We start from the raw sequence: 20,169 nt of genomic DNA, 5'->3' as shown, positions 1-20,169 counted from the left end.
AGTATGTATCATTCTCAAGTTAATTTAATCTTTCTTTATATCCAGCAGGTTGTGGTATGCACTTCACATCTCTATGTCTTCAACTAGCATTTGTGTTCTTATACTGTTAGTATTGTAGTTTGTGTGGGCCTCTGAAAGAGTGGTAGCAAGCTGAAGACCAAAATTAATGTCAGCTCTCATCATCATCAACAACCTCATCAACTATACCTGGCTTGCTCAAAAAACAAAAAGGGGGAATTGTGGAGTCCTGGCTGGACGAGAGGGGACATAGTTTGGTGCTGTTGAGCAACCCAGGCTTGGTAATGGAGATAGACCTTGAAAGTAGCGAACACGGAACACTGCTACAGAAGTAGATTGGTGAACACGGAACGCTGGGCAGAGAAGCAAGCCAGTGTTACCACAAAAGTCTTGCAATCCCTGCTAGAAGATCAGAGTAGTCTACGACATGCAGTATTGCAAAATAGAGCCGCAATTGATTTTTTACTGCTGGCCCAGGGACATGGTTGTGAGGATTTCGAAGGCATGTGCTGTATGAACTTGTCCGATCATAGTAAGTCCATCCACAAGCAATTATAATGGCTTGAACAGCACGCCAATCAAATACAACAAAGCCAGGGATTTTTTGATGGATTTCTCACCTCGCTCTTTGGTAATCTGCCCGCTTGGCTTAACGGTTTAATTATAGAAATTTTGCGCATATGTATCGTGTTACTTGCTGTTGGAGTTATAATATGTATTTGCTTTAGCTGTCTTAAAAAGGCTCTCTCCAAGATGACGAAGCAAACCTGGCTTGCTCAAAAAACAAAAAGGGGGAATTGTGGAGTCCTGGCTGAACGAGAGGGGACATAGTTTGGTGCGCTGAGCAACCCAGGTTCTGATCCGGAGGTGAGCCTTGGGAGCGGCTGACACGGAACCCTGCTGGGAAGGCAGAGCGACGAGCTCGGGACACTGGAGCAGGGGGAACATCACCGTTTCCTGCCACACTGTCACTTCCTTCCTGCCACGTTGCTGTTTCCTGCCACAGTACTGTTTTCACTTCGAGATGCAGCTCTGCACCAATCACAACGAGTTGCAGTAGTTTTGCCTATATATGGGTTGGGGTTTTAACCATTCAGATGCTGTAATAGTTTTGCTATATAAACCTTGTTTTGCTGACTAATAAAGCTGTACGATCATACTCATATTGGGGTCACATCGTTACAACGGTCCGTTACCCACGCCTACAAGTTGATGGTCGCACCTCGCCGGAGATGGAGAGGTGATCAGGAGGATCAAAATTTGGAGGCTGATAGTCCTTCTGCTTCTCCTATGGGGGGGGCAGGAGGATTTAGCCCGGTTTCAGGAAGGACACAGGGAAGGATGGGGGGGGTGGCTGAACCGGCTCCCCTCCAAGCCCCTCTCTGAGAAGCGGTAGGGAATAATGGTCCAGTAATAGTGAAAATTCCATTTTCAATAACTGATTTAAGGTCATGGAATGAAATTGCAGGCACATATCAAGAGGACCCTGAAAGGGTAACGAAGGTTATTGAAACAATAATTAGAACCCAAGACCCTGATTGGAATGATTTGCAAGTGATATTGGACACTTTGCTCGATGATACTGAAAAGAAAATGTTATTGAATGCTGCTAGGAAACAGGTAGAGGGAGCGCATGCTCACGGGGATTTACAGGGAACAGTGGATCAGAATTTTCCATCCTCAGATCCTGAGTGGGACCCAAATCAACCAGGACCCAGGGGAATGTTAACTAGATACAAAAGGTGGATTTTATTTGGTGTTAGGCATGCGATGCCAAAAGCACTAAATTGGTCAAAAATCTATGAGGTGAGACAAGAATTAAATGAGTCCCCTTCAGCCTTTATGGAAAGACTGAAGGTGACTGCCCAAAAATATACTAATTTGGATCCAGAAAAGCCAGAAGAAGCAACACAATTGGCCTCCATATTTATGGGTCAATCGGCCCCCGATATTAGAAAGAAGCTCCAGAAATTAGAAGGACCTGAATCTAGAGATTTGGGTAAGATGCCTGAAATAGCCTGGACTGTGTATAATAACAGGGAAAAAGAAAAAGAAGTGAGACAAGCGTGGAGGGATGGAAAATTATTAGCAGCCTTAACTGAAAATAGCAGAAGAGGTAGGGGAAGAGGACGGGGAATAAATATTGGAGAAAGAGGGAAGGTGAATCTCCGATTGGCACAAGACCAGTGTGCTCTTTGTAAGGAACGTGGGCACTGGAAAAGGGAACGCCCCAAAGCTGGAGAATTAGATCTGACGCTCCGTGCAATCAAGCTGATGACTCTGGATGAGGAATCATGAAGAGGACTGGGGGAGTCAACCCTAGCTGAACCCCTGGTTACATTGAAGCTAGGGAATGAGGAAGGAGAATTTTTAGTAGCTACAGGGGCCACTTATTCGGTATTAAACACATGTAAAGGGAAATGTAGTCGTAAATCAGTAGATGTTGTTGGTGCGACAGGGCAAAGAGAAAATAGGCCTTTTTTAGAGCCATTGAAATTTAGGTTGGGAAAACAGTGGGTAACTCACCAGTTTTTATATATGCCTGAATGTCCGTTGCCTTTGTTAGGATGAGATTTATTAAGTAAATTAGAGGCACAAATAACTTTTAAAAATGGGGAAATTGAATTATTGATACCAGAATCAAAAGCCGTAGAGGCAAAAGTGTTTATGTTACAGGATTCTTTTAAGGAGGAACAAATTCCAGAAGAGGTGGAAAACGCAGTAATCCCCTTGGTTTGGGCAAATGAAGTTCCGGGACAGTCCAAATTAGCAGAACCGGTAAAAGTGACCTTAAAACCTGGATCCAAACCGGTAAGACAAAAACAATATCCTATTAAGGGGGAGGCTCGAAAAGGATTGGAGGGGTTAATCACGAAATTTTTGGAATATGGACTTTTGGTAGAATGCGAGTCAGAATATAACACTCCTATATTACCGGTAAGGAAATCTGGAGGAAAAGAATATCGATTAGTCCAGGATTTAAGAGCTATAAACCAGATAGTTCAAGATATACACCCAGTAGTAGCCAATCCCTATACTTTATTGACATCCCTGAAAGAGGAACATAAATGGTTTACTGTACTAGATTTAAAGGATGCCTTTTGCATACCCCTGGATATACAAAGTCACAGCATATTTGCTTTTAAATGGGAGGGCCCTGCAACAGGACGAAAGATGCAATTGACATGGACTGTACTTCCACAAGGATTCAAAAATAGCCCCACAATATCTGGGAATCAGCTGGCAAAAGAGTTAGAAATAGGGAAGAAACAGAAGCAGGAAAAGGGAACATTGTTGCAGTATGTGGATGATATTCTGATAGCAGCAGAGAGCAAGGAAGAATGTTTTGAAATTACTATCAGTTTATTGAGTTTTCTGGGTCAAGGGGGATACAGAGTTTCCAGAAATAAGGCCCAGATAGGAAAAGAAGCATTGATTTATTTGGGATTTGAAATATCTCAAGGGCAAAGACAATTAGGCAATGAGAGAAAAGAAGCCATTTGTCAAATCCCCTAACCCAGCAGTTCAAAGGAGCTGAGAGCTTTCTTGGGAATGATTGCATGGTGTCGACTTTGGATTCCAAACTATGGACTATATGTAAAGCCACTCTATGAAGCTTTAAGAGAATCCAAAGACTTGTATCTGACATGGACACCTGAATGCCAAAAATAATTTAGGGAACTTAAAAAGGCATTGATGATGGCCCCTGCCTTGGGTTTACCAGATCTAACCAAAACTTTTGAGCTGTTTGTACATGAGAGGCAACATCTGGCCCTTGGAGTGCTGGCACAATGTCTGGGATCCTGGAAGCGACCAGTAGGATACTTCTCTAAGCAACTCGACAACGTGAGTAAAGGATGGCCAGGATGTTTACATGCTGTGGCAGCAGCGGTATTGCTGATTCAGGAAGCTCGAGAATTGACTATGGGCCAAAAGATGGTGGTATATGTACCACACATGGTGATAACCGTTTTAGAACAAAAGGGAGGTCATTGGCTATCCCCCAGCAGAATGCTGAAATATCAGGTAGTCTTGCTGGAACAAGACGATGTGGAATTAAAAACCACAGCTATTGTAAATCCAGCAATGTTTCTGTCAACGGAAAATCCGACAGAAAGTCTAGAACATGACTGCCTGCTAACTGTTGAACAAGTCTATTCCAGTAGATCGGACCTGAGGGATGAACCTCTGGAAAACCCTGATTTGGAGTTATTTACAGATGGGAGCAGCTTTGTGAAAGAAGGAAGACGAATGGCCGGATATGCTGTTGTCACCACCACCGAGGTACTGGAGTCAGGAACGCTACCTGCAAATACCTCGGCACAGAAAGTAGAACTGGTGGCGTTGAAGCAAGCCTTGTGAATGGCAGAAGGAAAGAGGGTAAATATATGGACTGATTCCAAATATGCATTTGGCATGATTCATGCTCATGGGGCTATCTGGAAAGAAAGAGGACTGCTCTCAGCCCAAGGATCATCGATAAAACATAAAGAAGAAATTCTCCAGCTCCTAGAAGAGGTGCAGAAGCCAAAGGAAGTGGCGGTAACGCATTACAAAGCTCATTAATTTGGTCAGACAGCTGTAAACATAGGTAATCGATTGGTGGACAAAATGGCAAAAGAGGCTGCGGAACGAGGTATCCTTGCACTAGTACCAGTAAAACAAATAAAAATCCCGAATCTGAAACCAAAATATAGTAAATTGGATGAGCAATTGGCGGAACAATTGAAAGCATCACAAAATACAGAAGGGTGGTGAGTAATGCCAGAAAAGCAGGTAATAGTAACCCCGCAAGTTATGTTAGAACTTGCGAAAGAAAAACATGCGCAGACACATTGGGGTGTAGATGCTATGGTCTTGAGTTTAAAATCATCTGCAGTGTGTATAGGAATGACAGGAATAATTAAATCGATAGTGGCCAAGTGTCCAATTTGTCTCAAAAATAATCCCTTAAATAGGAGAAAGGCACCCTTAGGAGTTACGAAACAGGGTAACACCCCAGGAGACTATTGACAAGTTGATTTTTCTGAATTACCTAGGCAAAATGGATTTAAGTATTTATTAGTACTGATTGATACATTCTCTGGATGGCCGGAAGCCTTTCCGTGTTGCACCAACAAAGCAAGAGAAATAGTTAAAATATTGTTAAAAGAAATAATACCAAGATTTGGAGTACCAATAGGCATGTCTTCTGATAGGGGACCACATTTTGTAGCAGAAATAGTTCAACAAGTAAAATTTTAGGAATAAACTGGGATTTACATACCCCCTGGAGGCCACAATCAAGTAGGAAAATTGAAAGGATGAACCAAACATTAAAAGGACAAATAAGTAAGATTTGTCAAGAAGTATCTTTAAAATGGCCACAAGCCTTACCATTAGCACTCCTGAGAATCAGAATCCAACCAAGATCTAAAGATGGTGTAAGTCCATACGAATTCTTGTATGGCAGACCTTATCAAACTCCTCTAATCCCAGGGGATATGAGAATAGCAGGGGAAACAGATTTAAAAATGTATTTGATTTCTTTAGGAAAAACCCATGAAGCACTCCAAAAATACATTGTGCTGACCAGATCATTTGCTTTGGATACACCTGTGCATCAATATCAACCAGGTGGTTTCATGTATATAAAGACTTGGAACTCTGAACCACTGCAGGAGAAGTGGAAGGGACCTTTCCAGGTACTGTTAACAACTTACACTGCTATCAAAGTAGAAGGAGTGGAACCGTGGTTACACTACACTCGAGCGAAGAAAGCCCCTTCATGGAGAATCATCAATAGAGATCCAGAGACTGCAAAACTGATTTTAAAATATGTCTGAAAAGGGTGTTTATCATTGTAAAATATGGGAGAAATGGATCTTGATTTGGAAACTGATGATGATGGGAACATTGTCTAGAATATTAGAAGCAAAAGCAGGGAGTGCTGATCCGCTGCTAATAGAAGTGGAACAATAGATATACCTCCCAAGGGGAACTCCAGAAGAAAATTTGATGATCGGATTGATAAAAGAGTTCGCTAATTTACAGAACATAACCCAAATAACTGCATGTCTTCAAATCCCAAGAGCAGTAGGGGAATCAGTTCCATGGGGAATTCTAACAACAAATCTGAGTAGTGAAACATCCAACAATGACGGTACTCATTGTGAGCAAGTTCCCGTTGTTGGGTGGCAGGAACAAATAGATTATGTTAAAAAACAATGGAAAACCCTTGGGAGTAGAGCAAATTATGAGAAGTTACTGAATTATGTTTTTGTCCAAATAATCTTCCCCAGTGTAAGTTGGTGTGCTTAAGAAAAACGTTAGTTGAATAATCATGGGATGGAAATGCAGGAAGTCTAACCAAACTAAACAAGCGATGGCTCTGTGGGATTCAGTATGGTCAATGACCATCTCATCTCAATTTCAGTACATGGCCAATGCCCCCTGGTGTTTTACTTGGGATGGGATGATTTTTGCAGCTTTCCCATCGGTCAATGACAAAGGAAGCACTTCCCCAGAAAAGGAAATTATCGTACCCTGGTGGAATTGTAAAAAGATATATAATTGTAGTACGGTTAGTGAAGCGGTCCAAAGCATTCCACCTCTGGCAGCTGCATTAAAATATGGATGCTGGTGTAGAGGACTTAAAAATGATTTACGATTGACTGATACATATAAGCCCAAAAGAGGAAAAATATTTAGTTGTAGAAAATCTACAATTCAATGTCCGGGACATTTAGTTTGGGTAATGAGTGACAGAACCTGATCCACTCATCTACTGGTGGATGGGAAGGTAAAACAAATTACTTTGGGAATGCCGACATTATGTCCAATTTGGAAAAAGGCTCCCTTTAAAGGGAACTCTGAGAATTTGAAATTATTACAAGTAAAGAAATCAGAAGTTGATGAAGACGAAAACTGGAATGAACCATCAACAGGGCTAAGAATTGGATGGTATTTGGAATCTTTATTGACTCCCTTATCAACCTATAGGAATAGGGCCTGGATATATAAACTAACTGGTCAGGCAGAAAAATTAGCAAATGTGACAAGGAAAGGATTCAAACAGTTAAACTTGCAGTTACAAGGAACTTCAAGAATGACCTCGCAAAATAGAACGGCCTTAGACATGCTCCTGTTAAAGGAACATGCAGTATGCGGATACCTAAAGGACAGGGCAGACCACTGCTGTATACATATCTCCAACGTTACTCAGGATGTTGAACACGACTTAAATTTATTAGAACAGATAGAGAGAGAAACTCAGGAGATCCAACAAGACATGCAAGAAAATTGGCTGGACAAAATTTTTAACGGATTGGGGTGGAATCTGAGTTCCTGGATAAAATCCTTAATTAGCACTGGGCTACATTTGTTACTCGTATTTTTGGTGATATTACTCATTTACTGTTGTTTAAAAAGGGAACTCACCAATAAAACAGCCTTCCATTGAATCATTCAGGCTGTAGCCAAGAGACAAAATTTCAGTGATTCAGTTGCAACGCTCCCATCATCATACAATGAATAATGGATAATTGTATTACTGTAGAATTTAATCCTTATTAGCAATAGATATTGAATCAATGTGTAATTAAATGTAATTTGATTTGAAATTATTTAATTTAAAATGATTTAAAATGTAACTTGATTTAAAATGGAAGTATTGAAAGTAATGATTATTTCAAAACTTCCAAAGGGGGGAAATGTAACCAAGGTGACGGAATTAGTTGACCATAAACATGAACAGTGCTGCTATGTCCCTTGTACAGCCCTACCCACCTGGACATTAGGTCTGGGAACAGAGAGTCTAGTCTCTAGGCAACCATTAACGATAACCATAGTAGGTAATTGTGTTTTTGTCAAGAGAAATGATGGAGTGTGGTTCTGTGAAATGGACTGAAGAAACTGACCAGGTTTGCCAAGATTGCCAGCCTAGTAGGTAAAAGGTAATTCCGGCAGGGGGAGATCGCGACCACCGACTCACTGACCCCCTACTCAAGTAATACCACCTACTCAAAAAGAAACAATAGAAGAGGGTAACTGAGTCTGTGCAACAATTTACGTAGGAAGCGAGAAAAGTTTACACCAATCACCAAAGAGAATAATATTGAATATGCACGAATAAAATAAATATGTATATTTTTGATCTATATAAACTGCATGGAAAAGGTATGAGGTATGCATGTTTGGTGGAATTATCCCCCGTGCATCTGTAACCAAGGGGATGAAATCTGTTAACCATAAACATAAACCATGCTGCTAGTTATGTCCCTTGTATAGCCCCTGCCCCTATGGACGTTAGGTCCAGCAACAGAGAGTTTGGTTTCAGGGTAATTATCAGTGTTAAACAATAACAGTAAAGGAGGATTTTTAATAGGAATAGCATTACTGTGGTTGCAGGTGTGTTTGTGGTTTTTATCTATTGTCTAAATTAACTGAAACAAAAAGTTCCATGTTTCCCACCTGAAATGTTAGCGGTCGCCTAGAGCCAGTCAAGGCAACCTAGCTACAGCAACCTAGTTACAGCGACCTAACTACGGGACAAGAGCCAGAAGAGGACTGCGCATGTGCAGAAGCTGGGGTCAACCAGCGGACACTGTGATGAAGAGGATGAGCCTTCATCTTGAGACCCCTGACGACCACCACTAGGAGGCACTGCGCAAGTGCGGGTGGGAGGAGTGTATGAAAATGAACTAATTTTACTATGAAAGGGATAAGTTATGTAACCTAATAAATATGTATATTTTGATCTATATAAAAAAATACGGAAAAGGTATGGGGTATGCACGTTCGGTGGAATTATCTCCCGTGCATCCAGCGCTGCAATAAAGAATGCCTGTCATTTAACACTACATTGGTGTTATGAGGTTTTATTCCCGGATTTTTGGTGACAAGTGGCAAAAGGAAAGCCCTCCCGTTGAGTCACGAGGATCAGAGTAGACTCCCTTGCATTCTAAACTCTCTCTCAGAGGAGAGTCTAGGTGTGGCTGGATCTACTCCTAGTTCCAGACTTGCTCAACAGTTTAGATGTAAAGGGTTAAGTGTGTAGCCACTTCTCAGATTCAACTTGCCTGTCAGAGCCCTTCCAAGGACTTTCACTGAAACAATTTCGCAAAGTTGAAACAATAGGTAATTTATTCAAGCGACAGGTATCACAGATTCGAGATTGCCATTGATAAATGCACTGTCTACAAGAGTTGAGCTCAAAGGTAATGGTTTAGTGCTTTAGTTAATGTGTTCCCGGGATACGTCTGACAAAGTCAGAGGCGCGACTCTTACCAAAAAGGCGTCCCTTCTTGGGGGGAGAAGAGAGGTTCAGGCCCATCGACCCGTCCATCAGGTAAGGTTTTCGCTTGGCTCCTCCTCCCAAGGAGAGTTTTCAAGTGCCAATTTTGATACTTTTGAAAATCTTTTTGCGAGATGGGACTAAGTCAATTATTATGTGTCAATTGGCTCTTGGCATGGAATGTTGTGTAATCACAAGTGGGACTCGCAGGAACTGGCATCTTGGTATGTGCTCAAGGGGGCCATCTGTTTAAGCAACCTCTGGCTGCGGCCTCTGTCAGAAGATTACTTGATTTACAATGATGGGCTATCCCCCTTTTCTTCTGTCTGATTAGATAAGCGCAAGTCAATTGCTCCTTTTGTTAACTCTTTGGCTCTTGGTGCCGGAGTCCAGCATGTCATTGACAAGTCCATCAAAGCCATCGACTACAGCTGTGCATGTCCCATCATTGGAAGTGTTCAAGGTCAGGTTGGACAGGGCTTTGAGCAACCTGGTCTAGTGAAAGATGTCCCTGCCCATGGCAGAGGGGTAGGACTAGATGATCTTTAAAGGTGTCTTCCAACCCAAACCATTCTGTGATTCTATGTGTGTAATGATGCTTAACCACAACTACAAAGTAAGCTTAAGAAGAAACAGCAAGTTGATGTGTAATGGTTGTTCTTTCAGTTGATTTAGACTACACAGCATTGGTGATTGATAGCCACCAAAACCCAGTTTAGTCAGGACAGACTAAACTGTTTAATTATAATTCTTATGCTATGTGTAAATACTAGCTATTTGTGAACTATAGGTTGCCAGAAGTGTTATAGAAGCTCGCCTCCCGTGACGAATTCAAATTGAAGAGCCAATTGTTAATTAATCAATTTTGAATTTATTAGCAATAGAATTTATTTAAGCAAGCGATGAAGCAGGCAAAACAGCGCTGGGCGGCCAGGGAGCCTCCTGCTCCACCAACGGTCTGCACCAATAACAGATGCAACCCCTCTTTTTATAGAGTTCCCATTTCCTGCATACGTGACTTCTGGTATTCTCTGCGTTGTGTTCGCGCTTGCGCAACTAATTGCCAGGTGGTCGTTGTCTGCCTCTTGGTGGTCGTTGGGATGAAGGCCGAAGTCTTTCTCAGGTGCCCTGCTGTCTGCTCATTCATCCCTCAAATCATTGCTTTGCTTATCAGCAGATGGGCCATCTCCCTTCAGCAAATGGTTGCTTACTTTGCTTACTCCTCCGGATGTCTGCGGCTCCAGCTTAAGTTACAAAGAAAATCCAACATTCACATGCGATTTCATGAACAAAGGTAACCCATTCATCACAGGGCTTCTCCTCTTTCTCCATCAGCCAGTTTGAGAACAAATTTTATATGTATACATTTATTACAATTCCCCCCTTCTAGTTTTTACCATTTTGTTCCTCAAACCGAGCGACGGTCTCTTGGGCTAAAGAGAGAATTAGAGTCTCTCCTTTACTCGTTTCATCATCCTCTAGGTATTCGTATTGCCTTTTTAACAGCATTAAATGGGCTACCTCTAATCTACTCTTTACTAATCTAATCACTCTGTTCAAGATGCAAGGCCCAAAGGTTAGAGTGAGCATCAACAATATTAAAGGTCCGGCAACGGTTGACAACAGTGTAGTTAACCAGGGGGAATGATTAAACCACGATTTATACCATCCTTGTTGAGCCTCCCTTTCCTTTTTGCGTTGTTCCAGACCTTCCTGTAGTTTAGCCATAGTGTCTCGTACTACTGCTGTGTGATCAGGATAAAAGCAACATTCTTCTCCTAGAGCAGCACAGAGCCCCCCTTGCTGTAGAAAAAGAATATCCATTCCCCTTCTATTTTGTAACACTACCTCTGATAGTGAAGTTAGAGACTTTTCTAATGCGGTAATTGATTTCTCTATTCATTCTAAATCCTCGTCTACTGCTGCTCGCAAGGAGTTGAAACCCTGTTGTTGTTGAATTAGAGACGTTATTCCCGTCCCCGCCCCCACTGCCCCAATACCCAACAATGTGGCTATTGTGATGGCAGTTATGGGCTCCCTTTTTATGATATGGGGTGTTCCTATATCCTAGTGATCATAGACTACTTTCTCCGAATGATATAATATTCTTGGGACAATGATAACTTGGATGCAATATTTGCTAGAAGCATTAAACACCTTTAGGGATACACACGGAGTAAGGCCTGTTCTTGAGCATATCCACCGGGTCCCTTCCGAGGGAATGACCCACATCTCACTAGTTTTCCCTGTTGTGGGAAGGAAAGAGCTGCAAAGTCTTCGTTTTGGTCCCCGTATGTTGCCTATGCAGGCTCCTGTCCCCAAGATGTGTTGCATGGTTATTCCCTTCTTCCTATCTCCCCAGGAGCACTGGGGAGGTGCGTTTTTAGTGCTAAAATTATATGTACTATTTACCCCTATTGCCTCATAGAAAGGGGGTTCTATATCATAACATAACCGGCACTTATTAGTTAACTCGGGGTTGGTTCTATTCACGGTATCATATGTAGCTTGCATTACTTTCCAAAGAGGAGGGTCCTCCTTCCCACCGGTAGGGGGTGTTATAGAAAAGTATGCTGGGAGGTTACAATAACCTCTCCCTGGGTTGGAACTTGGACACCAATAATTAGCCCTTACATTGGGTAATAACATCTCCCCATAATGTGGGTACGACTGGGTGCATCGTTCTCCTAAAGTAGGCCCTAATAAGTCGCAGTTTGTGACAACAAATGTGGGAGCTCAAGGGGTGGTATTTGTACGGATAACTTTTGAGTCTTCCATACAGGCTAGAGTCCACCGAAAAGGTTGGTGACCAGCCCCTGATCTTACAACAATAAACTTACATCCAAATAAGAGCAATGTTACCCAAATACGGACTGCTGGTGGGGGCCTTGGGGGAGTCCAAATCTGGAAGGAGGCTAATTCCCTTGTACTTGCGGCTTGGGGTGCGGTAGAGTGGTTTAGACTCCTTCCCTTTCTGTCCCTTATAGGGTCACCCTGTGAGGGACCGGTTCCACATCCCACCTTACACGCGTCTCTGCCTCCTTCGTCTACTCCAGTGCCTGGAGCAGCGAGGTTAGTCATCTTCTCGGCAGCAGCCGCAGTCTTCAGGAATGGGTTTTCCGGACCTCCTGGGGCCTGAACAGGTCCACATGCTTTTGTCAGCAGGGCCCTGAGGACAATAAACGAAATCTAGGAAAATGGAGCTCTAGGGTTGTTGGATCCACCCCTGCCCTTTTTGGGTTCCTCTCGAATAGGAGGTGTAATAACAATTCCCCAGTGAATGCTCCCACCCTTGATCTTACCTCAGTCCCTTCTCCCCTGTGGTTGTTCCCACTAGCAGTCTCCTTTAAATAGTCTTAATACTCTGCTTGGCTTGCTTCCATGCGAACCTGGCAGTACACTGGTTTATTGTTTTATTCCAATCTGTCTCATATATCTCCCAGGTTTCGGTATCAACAATTCCCGACCACAAATCAATCCGTATATCTCTATTTCTGTTCGCTGGATTCTAGTAGGTATAGGGTGTTTTCTACATTTCATACAATAAAAGTGTCGTTTACACGAGACACAAGACCATTTTCTGTTACACTTTACGCATTTACAAACTACCCAACCCGAATGTCTAGAAGTGGGGTATTTTATACAAGGTATCCCCCAAATGTTTCTATTTTGAGCGTTTCAGGTATTTCTGTTTCTACTTCACAACACAGAGGGAGGACTTGAGACGTTCCTATTAACTTATACAGTCCAGCCCCTCCTGTTTGATCAGGTATTTTCCCTTTACTCCAGGGTGCAAAGTGTACTTTCCGTAAAGTACCTTCGGGGGGGGGGGGGGGGGGGGTATTTGAAACCACTAGTGTAGATTGTCTCTCACTTCCCTTCTAGGATGGTTCATTCGCTGGTGCCGGTCTTTTTCATCCTTATCCGAAGGTCTCTTGGTTCAGATGTTACAATCCAGTTGGTGGGAGTGGATTCCACCGGCCCCTTGACTCGAGATGCATGAGTCCAACCCCGCTCAGCCGTAGAATTGCCGTATCTGTGGTGAGAAGAACAACAAAAGGCCCTTCCCAACGAGGGGTTAATGAGGATTCTCTCCATGTTTTTATCAATGCTTGATCTCCCGGCTGAATTTTATGTATAGATATATCTAAGGGAGGTCGTTGTACCACCAGCCTTTTTTTTTCTTCTCAATTCTTGTCTTTCTTTTATTAATTCAATTATATATTCCCTTAGAAGGGTATTTTCTACCTTTGGATCCTCTATTGGGTTTCCGAAATCATATGGCATTTCATACATCATCTCAAATGATGAGATCCCTGTGTCAGTGCGTGGCTGGGTTCGGATATATAGTAAAGCTAATGGTAAACACTTTACCCAATTCATTTTGGTTTTAATCATTAATTTAGTTAAATGCCTTTTTTTATTTCTCCATTCATTCGTTCGATTTCACCAGAGCTTTGTGGATGCCAAGGGGTATGATATTCCTACTTAGTTCTAAAATGCTCTGGATCCGCTAGGGTAAATCCCCCAGGTCCCCATCAATCCTCCTTGACGTGGGCCTGTATTTTTTTTTTCCTCCTGCTCTGCCTTTCTGGACACCCATTTTTTTAATGTCCCCTCTGCCTACAACACGCACATTGGTTTCTTTTCAAGGGCCTCTCAGGTCCTTCAATTCTGAATCTTTCACTGTTTTGTAACACCGCTATTAACATCTGCTTCTTTTACTCTCTTGTAATGCTGCTAACAACATCTGCTTATCTTTTTTTTTTTTCCTCCTCCCTGTTACTAAACACTCTCCAAGCCTCGTCTAGTAAACTTTCCAAATTCCTGCCGCTCTCAGTTTCTGCATTACTTGCTGATTGCCCAATGAATAATGTTCTGGCAGGTCAGATACATGATCCCTCCAGGATCTTTCATTTTATCCAACTTAGTATATCTCTGCCCTATACTACACGCTGAGCAACATCCTTTCAACTTTCTTGTTCTTCTTTCTTATTTTATGCAAAATACAGCCCAAAGGGCTTTAACCAAACTTTTATACTTTAAGCACTGAGACAACATAACATCAATTGCAACAAAGTGTTATAATTCAGGATTCCATTAGGGGGCTATTTTCTTTAATATCTAATTTATACTAAAGCCATCACTGATTACAATACTTTATTAAGGTCTCCTTTTGTTCACACTCCTGCCTGGTGGTCCTCCTATATCTTTCCAGTGAACCAAAATACAGCCTAAAAGGCTCTTTTCCACTGTCTCTCCACTTTGTTTACTTCTTCTAATTAAACCGACAGCACTAATAACTTATCCAAAGCAGAAGATGCAGAAGTGTACTCACCCCACAGCAAACACACCTAAATTCAAGACAATTATTGACCTAAAACCCCTGTCCTCCGTTTGACAAAAATAATGTACTTCTAACACTTTGAACACTGAGTGTGAACAAATAGGCAACAGTAGTGACAAAGTGGACAGGAGCTAGTACGAGCTCCACATTGAGGGACCACAGTGCTACTCTGTCCTATGTCCCTTCCCATGTAACAACAAGAACTCTATAGCTATACTTTTATTGCCCGAATTTCACCGATTATTAATTTTTCCTAAATTTCCTCAAATCGCTTGCTTAAGTCCGCCTGAGCGATCAACCCTGTCCCAGTCAGACTAATTTCCACATTATGTACACTGTCTCTAAATAGTACTTAAACGTTTTTCTCACAAACAAAACACTTAAAAACCGAGTTACATGAAAAATCCCCATGTACAGAACACCAAGGGTTAATACCTGATTCAAGTAACCCTGTTTCACAGTCTGCCACACGCTTCCTTAGTCTCCGGCTTGCTCTCCTCGCAGAGAACACAAAACCGCGGATCACAACTCTGCACTCACTTTGCAGCCAGGCTGCCTCTCACTCGCCCAATCACTCACCCAGCACTTTTTAACACACAATAACAACACAATAATGCACGTACATTCTGGGGCTAGCCCGGCACTTCATACAAACATCAAGGCCCCATTTTTAGGTGCTACAATAGTGTTAGATGGTATGATCCTTCACACAACACAGGGCACCGAACTTTCACAGCATATAACAATAACCATGGCAATACCAAATATAACTCCTGCTTCTGCTTCTTCTTTTTTAAAGGGATAAATGAGTTCTAGTATCCAATCCTACCCGCATACTTGCGTATTCCCTTTCCTCAGGACTGGCTGGTGGTCTCTTACCATTCACCCATATACTTAATTGTTGGCACACCCAGTCCTCAAATAACCCAAAAATGGGCCAAAGTACATGGGGGCTTGTGAGAGGCTTCCCTCCCCAGACCTCAATACAATAATGGATCATCTTTTCTTTACTTTTTCCTCGCCTGGACGGCCAGTCCCCCAATGGGCAATCATTAACCCTAAAGGACTGTCTGGCGGTATACCGGGTAGCCCTATCCTTCCTCCTCGGCGAGCTAGCCCAATACTTCATCATCTTTTCTTTAGACTTATTTTTCTTCCTCAGTGAGCTATCCCAATACCTCATCACCAGCTCTAGAGGGCATCCTGGGGGTATTCCTCCCCCTCCCCATGGGTCCAGATGGCTTGCTTTTCCCCTGTCCCATCTTTCGAGGTGCCTCCATACACTCACACACACGCTCCCCTTGTTCGTGGCCCACGCCCTCACGGGCAATGGGAACCGCACTACAAGAGGGTCTGCACTCGCTTCGCCCGGTGGACTACTAAGTCCGGTGGACGTCTCGGTCAATCGCACCTCGGGAAACCCACCCCGACCGAACGGAAACCTTTAATAGTACTCACGCATCCGGGAGTCTTCGTTCGGCTCTTCGTGCACAAAAATTACGGGGTACTGCAGTTTCTTTTGCCTGCTTCCTTAAATTTAGGGTTCGGAAGTACAGGTCTTGGAACAAGGAGTCATCCACCCAGGGGCCATCCGAAGATGGGATGGGGCGCCTCCCCAGGGTCTGGATCCCGAACCAAATTAACCTGTATCCAAGTCACGGCACCAAATTGTTATAGAAGCTCGCCTCCCGTGACGAATTCAAATTGAAGAGCCAATTGTTAATTAATCAATTTTGAATTTATTAGCAATAGAATTTATTTAAGCAAGCGATGAAGCAGGCAAAACAGCGCTGGGCGGCCAGGGAGCCTCCTGCTCCGCCAACGGTCCGCACCAATAACAGATGCAACCCCTCTTTTTATAGAGTTCCCATTTCCTGCATACGTGACTTCTGGTATTCTCTGCGTTGTGTTCGCGCTTGCGCAACTAATTGCCAGGTGGTCGTTGTCTGCCTCTTGGTGGTCGTTGGGATGAAGGCCGAAGTCTTTCTCAGGTGCCCTGCTGTCTGCTCATTCAACCCCCTAAGTCATTGCTTTGCTTATCAGCAGATGGGCCATCTCCCTTCAGCAAATGGTTGCTTACTTTGCTTACTCCTCCGGATGTCTGCGGCTCCAGCTTAAGTTACAAAGAAAATCCAACATTCACATGCGATTTCATGAACAAAGGTAACCCATTCATCACAGGGCTTCTCCTCTTTCTCCATCAGCCGGTTTGAGAACAAATTTTATATGTATACATTTATTACAAGAAGCAGTAAGAAAAAATCCTATCAAAAAAGTGGTGATCAGCACCCCACATCTGGAACATAATACAACCATATCTTTGCTGCCAAATGTGACCCAACCGTGTTTCTGCAAGAGAGCACAAAGAGTCTGTTACATAAATATCACTTCATAATCTCTTTTCTCTCTGCGAGATGAAGCGTTCTCTTTCATTCCTTGGATACAACCCCGTGTAGTGATCCTGACGGGAAGACCATTGTACATTGAGAAGTTCGTGATCCACAGTACAGTTGACCTGAGGAGGCCCAGGCCTGTGCTATGCTGCGCTGCACTGTGGTGCAAGTACAGCATGGACTCCAGGCCTGTGTTGTGTTGTGCATATCCTTTTGCCGCAGGATAAACTCAGCCAGCTCATTTTAACAGAGGAGTCTGCAGGCAGCTCCCATTTGGTATGGGCAATTGCGCCACCTGTGTGACCTTGCCTTTGTCTAAAAGTGCAGCAACAAGTTCTCATGGGACCATCCTTCCTGTTTGACAGTAGAAATTATGAATATGGTTGGTTTTCTTGTAAGAAAATCCTATAATACCTCGAAGGACCAAAAAGGGGAAACTTCTCCATGGACAGAATCTGTGCAACATGCTGTGGGAAAATGTATCCGGTTTCTGTCCGATGCAACACGAACACAGGATTCCCAGCATCTGAAGGGATGTAAGATATATCACAGTGACCCCCTAGAACTTCACTGTGCCAGTATGGGAGATAATCTGCATGGCAGTATTATAGGTACTGATACTGTACTGGGTCTGGCTGGGATGGAGTTAACTTTCCCCATAGCAGTCCTTATAGTGCTGTGCTTTGTATTTGTAGCTAGAATGGTGTTGATAACACACCAATGTTTGGCTAATGCTGAACAGTGCTCCACAGCATCAAGGCTGTCTCCCCAACCCTCACCCACCCAAAGGCCAGTAGGCTGGGGGTGGGCAAGAGGTCGGGAGGGGACAGAGCCAGGACAGCTGACTGAAACTGACCAAAAGGGTGTTCCATACCATATGATGTCTGCTCAGCAATAACAGCTAAGAGAAGGGGGGGGGGGGGGCATTCATTATTAAGGCATTTGTCTTCTGAAGCAACAGATACATGTACTGAGGCCCTGCTTCCCAGGAAGTGGCTGGACATCACCTGCTGATGGGAAGCAGAGAATAAATCTTTTTTGTTTGTTTGTTTTCCTTTGCTTTTACATGCAGCCTTTACTTTTCTTTATTAAACTGCCTTTATCTTGATGCACAAACTTTTCTATGTATTTTTTCTCCCCCCTGCTCACTGAGGAGGGGGAGTGATAGAGTGGCTTGGTGGACACCTGGTGGCCAGCCAAGGTTAACCCACCACAGATGCACAAGATAAAAAGTGACAGATGCCACGCCCCCAGCTTCTGGTGGAAGTCCCACCTCCTCCCAGAAGCCTCAGGGGCCATTTGCCCTAGAAGTCCCCTCTTCCGGTCACATCCTCTGTTGTGATTGGCTGGTGGGAACAGCACCCCTCACTTCTGGTTTGCAGAATCACAGAATCACAGAATCACAGAATGTTCAGGGTTGGAAGGGACCTCTGTGGGTCATCTAGTCCAACCCCCCTGCCGAAACAGGGTCACCTACAGCAGGCTGCACAGGACCTCGTCCAGGCGGGACTTGAATATCTCCAGAGAAGGAGACTCCATAACCTCCCTGGGCAGCCTGTTCCAGTGCTCCGTCACCCTCAGAGGGAAGAAGTTCTTCCTCATGTTCAGACGGAACTTCCTGTGCTTGAGTTTGTGCCCATTGCCCCTTGTCCTGTCGCTGGGCACCACTGAAAAGAGCTTGGCCCCATCCTCCTGACACCCACCCTTCAGATATTTGTAAGGATTTATAAGGTCCCCTCGCAGCCTTCTCTTCTTCAGGCTGAACAAGCCCAGCTCCCTCAGCCTCTCCTCGTGGGGGAGATGTTCCAGTCCCCTCACCATCCTTGTAGCCCTCCGCTGGACTCTCTCCAGTAGCTCTTCATCTTTCTTGAACTGGGGAGCCCAGAACTGGACACAGTACTCCAGATGGGGCCTCACTAGGGCAGTGTAGAGGGGAAGGAGAACCTCCCTCGACCTGCTGGCCACACTCTTCTTAATGCACCCCAGGATCCCATTGGCTTTCTTGGCAGCCAGGGCACACTGCTGGCTCATGGTCAACCTGTCATCCACCAGCACTCCCAGGTCCCTCTCCACAGAGCTGCTCTCCAGCAGGTCCACCCCAAGCCTGTACTGGTGCATGGGGTTGTTCCTCCCCAGGTGCAGGACCCTGCATTTGCCCTTGTTGAACCTCATCAGGTTCCTTTTTGCCCAGCTTTCCAGCCTGTCCAGGTCACGCTGAATGGCAGTACAGCCTTCTGGTGTATCCACCACTCCTCCTCTCCAGGAAGGAGAAAGAAGGGCACTTCCTCTTCTCAAATTTTGTTCATTTTTTTTCTTTATAAGCTAAACAACAACAATGTGACCTGAAATAAAATGCAAATAGTGTAGGATCAAGGAGGACCAAAAGCCATATGGAGAAAGTCAAAGTAGTAGCATGAGACTGACTGGGAGATGGGCAGTGGAGTACAGATAAGTATGAATTAATACCTTATGATGGAAAAGGTTATTGACACTGATATTGCCGCAGCTTGGTAGGTTTCAAGATAGAATTTGACATCTGTAAGTGTGTCAGACATTATCTTCAGTGTTAACCTAAACTTTGGGGAGTATACTGAATCTCATATATCAATGTTTGTTGGTTTCTAGCTATTGGAGGACAGCAAAGACTCTGTTTCAGGGAATTTATTCTACCTCGGTGCACAGAGTCGTCTTTTAATGCCCATTCTTGAGTGGCACTGGTCACAGTGAGATTGGACCACAAAAGAGAGGAGCTGAATTTAGTATGACCATTCATGTGCTCCTTGAAGATTTGCCTATGCCTAATTTTTCGATGATTTGCATGCAAAGCCTTTATGAAGCTAGACTTTCTAAAGGTACTAAGCACTTCTCGTTGTCACAAAGTGGTATTTGTCAGAATCACATACCATAGTCATGCAAGAATTTAAATAAAATAATAGTATAGTTCACAGACAAACTGGGATTACAAATCTCTGTTAGGGCTTATTATAACAGCAGGAGTTAGATGAGCTAATGTAATAAAATTTGCTCCAGAACTCAAGGCTTTCATGTCATGTTTCATGCTTTAGTGTATATTTATGGTTGATGATAGATATCCTAAACATAGGGGCATATAATAGAAATGCTGAGCAATTCTAAAC

The 20,169-nt window shown here is 43.6% G+C and overlaps 1 long non-coding RNA gene across 2 annotated transcripts; it reads right to left on the bottom strand.

The window, feature by feature from the left end:
- Positions 1–10,116: 10,116 nt before the first annotated feature.
- On the bottom strand, positions 10,117–17,136 carry LOC142365675 (uncharacterized). 2 transcript variants are annotated; one of them, XR_012766541.1, is made up of 3 exons: positions 16,098–17,136; positions 12,314–13,355; positions 10,117–10,536 (listed from the first exon to the last, which is right to left on the bottom strand). It is a non-coding gene; the product is annotated as an uncharacterized LOC142365675 (long non-coding RNA). The 2 variants fall into 2 exon arrangements; XR_012766540.1 differs by having other exon boundaries at positions 12,314–13,328.
- Between the last annotated feature and the right edge of the window lie 3,033 nt (positions 17,137–20,169).

The sequence above is a fragment of the Opisthocomus hoazin genome, chromosome W (assembly GCF_030867145.1).
Source record: "Opisthocomus hoazin isolate bOpiHoa1 chromosome W, bOpiHoa1.hap1, whole genome shotgun sequence".
In the NCBI taxonomy this organism is placed as follows: domain Eukaryota; kingdom Metazoa; phylum Chordata; class Aves; order Opisthocomiformes; family Opisthocomidae; genus Opisthocomus; species Opisthocomus hoazin.
This window is presented reverse-complemented; position numbering and strand designations above follow the sequence as displayed.